This window comes from Pteropus vampyrus, unplaced genomic scaffold (assembly GCF_000151845.1).
Source record: "Pteropus vampyrus isolate Shadow unplaced genomic scaffold, Pvam_2.0 Scaffold72, whole genome shotgun sequence".
NCBI classification, from domain to species: Eukaryota; Metazoa; Chordata; class Mammalia; order Chiroptera; family Pteropodidae; genus Pteropus; species Pteropus vampyrus.
In genome coordinates, this window is record NW_011888853.1 from 3,445,292 (window position 1) to 3,451,657 (window position 6,366).

Sequence of the window (6,366 nt, forward strand, 5' to 3'; positions counted from 1 at the left end):
TTAAAAATAGAAAACTCTAAGGTTGGAAATGTACATCTACCCAAAGATTGTGCTAGAATGTTTATAGAAGCTGCATTTCAAACAGAGACAAACTGGAAACAACTCAAATGTGTATCGGGAGAATTTTACTATATTTATACGATGGAATACTACTCAACAATTAGAAATGCACTCCCAATACGTGTCAAAAAAAAGAAGTGTAATTCTTAAAAACTTTATGCTGAACGAGGAAAGCCATCACCAAGGGCACATACTGTTTGATTCCAGTCTGAGATTCGAGAAGAGGCTGACCTCTGGTGATGACGATCAGAACTCTGCTCACCTGTGGGAGGCAAGAACGTTCTGGGATGATGGAAACAGTTCATTGGATCCTTGGTTGCATGATTCATGCGTTTATCAAAGCTCATCGAATTTTACACTGAAGATCTGTACATTTCACTGCGGTTAAATTTTGCCTCAATAAAAACTAAGGTAAACGCAAAAAATCTGAGTCTCTTTTTTTTTTTTTTTGTTAGGGGATTTTAGTCCACATTATTTGTGAGTATTGATATTGATCTTTTTGCACTTATTTCTGCTATCTTGTTTTATTTTTAAAAAATACAGTTAACACATTTTCTTGTTATTTCTTATTTTCCTTAATAAGAATATTTAAAGCTTGGAATTCAATTCTGTATTCAATTTTGGCTATATCCCAAATAGGTTTTAACTTCCTTTTTGATCCAACCATTATTTAAGAGAGAGTTTTAACCTTTCCAAATCACTGGATGTTCCTTTGAGGGTTTTGTTTAAACTTGACTATTGATTCATTTCTCAGTTTTAAAAAGTTGTGGTTAAAATGTAACCTGTACCCTCTGTGCTCCTCAGAATGTGGCAGAAAACTGTACTCAGATTTACACATATGTTGTTTTGGTTTAATCTGGTGACCTCGAAATGTCCTCTTCTGGTGAGAGAATTTTAAAAAATCGTTGCACATAGAAACTTTTTATTCTCGTTACTGAGGCCAGCGATCCAGGAGCGGGAGATACTTAATGGTCCAACATTCAAACAGCCAGACAATATTTGCCCAATTTAACTGTAAGCCTGGCCGTGTGCTGCCTTCCTGAATTTAACGGTCTCTATATCCACGTGAACAGAGCAGGCTTTCCTGTTCGAGAGAAAGAATATGGTGTCTGGACCACACGTATCCTTATATATTTATCACTTCAGCCAGCAAACGCAGTGCCTAGCACACCGATACTGTCACACTAAGCTAAAAAGAATCATCTCTGGGTTGTGTCTTTGGGTGGAAAAACCGAATGCAGCAAGACCAGAAAGAGTTAAAGAATTTTATGTCTTCGAAATATTTAGTCTTCGTCAGCAGAAATGTGAAGTCAAGCGGCAAATCTTTTTAAAAATAAATAACTTTAATGAGGGAATAAATCCATACAACCCCTGCTAGTCATTTGACCCAGATGTTTGGATTTTGCGTTTTGATGAGACCACACGGCCTGTATGTCAGGTTCTGCCCATCGATTTTTATTTTTTATCCGGATAAGACATTCTTTATCAGATTTTACTTGTATGTGGATAGAAAGAAAAGCGATTGGAAAGATTCACTCTGGGAAGCAATGGATAACCAATTTTGCAACCGTTCCATCATTTTTTGAAAAGAGAGCATATTATGGTTGTAGGACCCATATTTAAAATCTGTTTTTCTACTCATGTATCTATCTTTATATTAGGTATCTATGGCTGCTCAACAAATCATACGAAACATCGTAGCTCAAACAGGAGACATTTAGTCTCTCACAGTTTCTGTGAGTCAAGAATTCAAGGACAGCAAGAAGGTTCTGGCTCAGGTGTCACGAGGGGATAAATGCAATTCTGTGGCCGGGGCCACTGTCATTGAAAAGCCTCGCCGAGGATTTGCTCCCAAGATGGCTCATCCACGTGGCTGTCAGCAGAAGCCGTGCGGGCCCCTCGTCACGTGCGTGTCTCTTCACGACTTTACAACTGGTTCTCCAGAACGAGTGACTCGAGGGAAAGCGGAAGTCTGTATGGCCCAAACAGGAGCTGCTGTGTCCTTTATAACCTAATCTTGGAAGTGACCTACCCACCTCCCTTCATACTGTTGGTTACACAGTCCATCCTCGGTACCAAGTGGACAGGGACTACACGAGTGGTCGCCTCGGCGGCTGGCTGTCACGATCTGCCTCTCTCTCTAGTTATAGGCAGAAACGTATTTAAGCTTACGAATTATATTATTCAAATACTGTATTTTCGTGTCCACTTGACTATCAATGACTGAGAGCGATTTGTCTACCGGCAGCAAGTGTAATTCTGCTAGTTTTCTTTGCACGTGACTGGTTTACATTTCTCTATTTCGAGTCCGTATTAATTTGCAGCGTGACGAATTATGTTTTGTTTTCATTGCGGATTCTGCCTTTTATCAATAGAAAATAACCCCATCCGTTTTGTTAGCTTTTGCTTTTGATTCTGTGATATCTAATAACATTTCCATCTCTGCTTTGCATTTGCCCGATCATCTTTGCCTGCTGTTTTAATTTTAAATCTCTCTAATATTTAATTTCTCTTTTGTTTTGGATGTGCCCCTAGTACTGAATATATACTTGCATGTTTGTTTGTTTTTACTAAGGGAATCTCAATCGTTTTTATGTTTATAACAAATACATTTGGGTTTAACGCTAACTTCTTGCCTGTTTTTTTTTTTTTTCCTAAGTTTTCTGGATTTTGCTTTACAGATTTTATTTTTACCCTCCTCCTCTCATATTCTCTCTATATTTTTAAGGTATGTACCTGCTTTGCATTCTTTCTGTATTTAACTGGAAATTTAAGAACATTAAAGCTATATATTTTTTCAATTATTTTTTCAATTACATTAATACATGCGTAGCTTTAAGTGTCAAATAATATTAAAAGGAGAGTGACAAACAAATAAAACTGAACGTTTATGTCCCCCCAAATTCACATGTTGAAATCCTAACCCCCAAAGCGATGGTATTAGGAGGTCGGCAGCGGGCGGGCGGGGCGGGGAGCGGTGCTTTGGAAGATGATTAACTCATGAGCGCAGAGGCCACGAAGGAGATCGATTAGTGTCCACATAAGAGACCGGTTCTGCCATGCGAGGTCACAGCGAAAAGCAGGCTCTGTGAAGCAGGCTCTCAGCAGACGCTGAATCTGCTGGTGCCTCGAACTCGACTTCTAGCTTTCAGAAATATAAGTTTCTGTTGCAAATAAGCTATTCAGTCTATGGTAGTTTCTTACAGCAGCTCAAACAGAGCAAGACGCCTTCCCACCCCACTTTCGAGATCCCTTTCTCGAGATCCCTTTTTGACCTGGGCTGTCTCTGATTTTTGTTTTCGGTACGTACCTCTGTAATTTACTTCTTCACGTCGTCACCGACCTCCCATTATCGAGGGTGGAGACGCATCACCATGGTCCTTTCCCCCCACACCTCTCCTTGCCATCCTAAAATAATCGTATTACAGTTTTGGGTTAAAGTCATTATTTAGTGTTTATATTATGGAGATTATGTGATGGAGACTTAGAAAAAAACACTTCATTTCCGCCACCGAGGTATTATTCTGATAACATCTCCTTTCCCGTGTAACTTTCGGTTCCTCTTAGAGTTAATAACGCACTCGCAGGAGGCATGGCGCTCCACGCAGGGCCACGTGGGGCCATGTGGGGCTCCGTGGGGAAGGCAGGTTGTTCAGAGGGCGGGGTGGGGAGGGGCAGAGCCTTCATTCAGTTCTCAGGGGAAGGACTGGGCAGGAGACACACAGAGATGCTTCTGACATCTAGTGTGTAGAGGCCAGGGATGTTGCAGCAAGGCAGCCCACAGTCAAGAATGATTTGGCCCCAATGTCAATACCGCTGAGGCTGAGATACTGTTTAGTCTGAAGAGCTTCCTTTATAGGAAAGATCTGTTATCGATAAATATTTGCCGTTCTGTTTACATGGGAATGTGTTTCCTTTATAGGAAAGATCTGTTATCGATAAATATTTGCTGTTCTGTTTACATGGGAATGTGTTTATTTTGCCTTCTTTTCGGCAGTCTCGTTTCAGTATATAATTATTGGTTGACAGGTGTTTGTTTGTTTGTTTGTTTGTTTTAATATATCGGTCCACCGCCTCTGGTCTCCATTGTTTCTGATGTCAATCGTGAACACACTGTTATCCCCTGTATGTAACGAATTATTTTTCTTTTGCTACTTTCAAGGTGTTTCTCTTTGCCTTTGGCTCCAGCAGTTCAGCTACGTGGGTCACTTCGTGTCTATCTTACTTGTAGTTTGTTGGGCTTCTTGAATGTATAGATTAATATATATGTTAAAAATCAAATTGGGGAAGTTTTTGGTTATAATTTCTTCAAATTTTCTTTCTGTCTTTTTGTTTCTCTTCTCTCCTTCTGGGACTCCCATTATATGTGTTGATTTCCTTGATGTCACCTTACAAGTTTCTGAAGCTCTGTTCATTTTGCTTCGATATTCTTTTTCTTTCTGTTCTTCAAGTTGGTCTACTATTGACTGATCAGGTCTTTCTCCTACTATGTCGGGTCTGCAAAATTTCGAGCCCAGCTTGTGAATTCTTACTTAGTTATTTTACCTTTAATTTCTAGAATTACAGTTCCTATTTCTCTGTCGAGATTTCCTATTGGCTGAGTCATTGTCATCATGTTTTCTTTAATTCTTTGAACATCGTTTCATTTATTTTTTTCTTGTCCTCATTTTTAAAATAGTGGTAAAACATACATAACATACAATTTGTCATTTTAACAGTTTCTACGTCCTCTAGTTCTTCGAATGGATTTGTCACAGCTGCTTTGCCGTCTGCCGAATTCTACGTCTCTACTGACTGCTTTATTTCCCCGGTGTGGCTCACACTTCCCCATTTATTTGCATTTCTCAAGATTTTTGATCAAAATTAGACATTTTAAGTAACACATTGCAGTAACTCTGGATTCTGTTCATTTTTCTGATTTTTTCGTAGTGCCTGTGGCATCTGCACCCCTTGTGGTGTGTGGCCGCGATGTCTTGGCTCAGATGTTTGACACTCGGCTTGCCTCCCTGAGGGGCCACCCCTTCAGTCTGCATTGAGGCCAGCCAATGATTTGGACAGTGTGTGTTTAACCACGTGAGCCCCAAGCCTCTTCCCTCTGCTGCTCTGCGGGGTTGGGAGCATATGCAAAGCCACGTCTCTCTTGGCTGGCACTCGATGCTGGCCTCTCTCCGGTCTCCCCATGCACGCCCGCCGTTCCCCAGTCAGCCCTCCCAGAGATGTCATTCCCAGGATCTTGCTGCCTTGCTGCTTGCCCCAGCTCTGAGTGCAACCCCAAGCTAATGCCTCTGAGGGGTTTTCCCCCTCGTCTGTAATCGAACGCTTCCCCAGCCCCCTGCTCTGGGTACAGCCGTCCTTGCTGACCTTGCTTCGGGAGGGTTGAAGCACCTCCAAGTGCCAGGTAAGACGATCACAGGCTGCATTGTTTTGACCCGAGGCACCAGCAGTTTTCCAAGAACAAAGATCCTCAGCTTACTGCTGGCCTTTGGTCAATTCCCAGTGCCCCAAAACATTGATTTTTGACAATTTTCTCCAATTTAGTACTTTTTTTGTGGCGAGAATTCACCAACCTGCTCATACCACCATAGCCCAGATGTACCTCCAATGGACTGAGGTTTAAAATCCATATAACCACTCATTCCCAACAGCCACGGAAAAGGTATATCACAAAATTCAATGGCCACTTAAGAATAATAAAAAAAAATGTGATCTACTAACAATGGATGTCACCCAAAACTGACAATGGGCCTTGTACTTACTGATGAAGCGTTAGAAGCTGTCTCTTTAATTTAAAGTCAGAAACCAGTCTGGGTGTCTCAAGCCAAAGGAGACTTAATATAGGAAAGTAGGCGCTTACAGAATTAACAGAAGGCTGAAACGCCAGAAACGAGAGCGCATCAGTAGCTTCAAGGTCGCGACACCGCAGCCGTGATCCCCAAACCCTAAGTGACTGTGAACATCATGACTGCTTCACACGTGGGAGCTGAGACGGGGACAGGAAACTCATCCGTGAACCACGATCGCCGCAGGAAAGAGCTGGACTTCCGCGTCGTGTCACATTCCAGATATTACACTGGTGCATCGTTGGTGGACCCTGAAGCACATCTGGTACCCTGTGAAAGCGAGGCAGTCTGGGAGATGCGGCTGTCAGCCGTCCGGCCACCCCGACACGACCCAGTGGACATGGAGGCTGCGCGCCGAGGAGGACACCCAGCACGAGCCCGCAGAAACACCCTCCCGCGGCCTTTGGCGAGAGAACAGGATCTGCTTCAGCTCCAACCCTGTCTTGTGTCTTGGATTTCAGGGGAA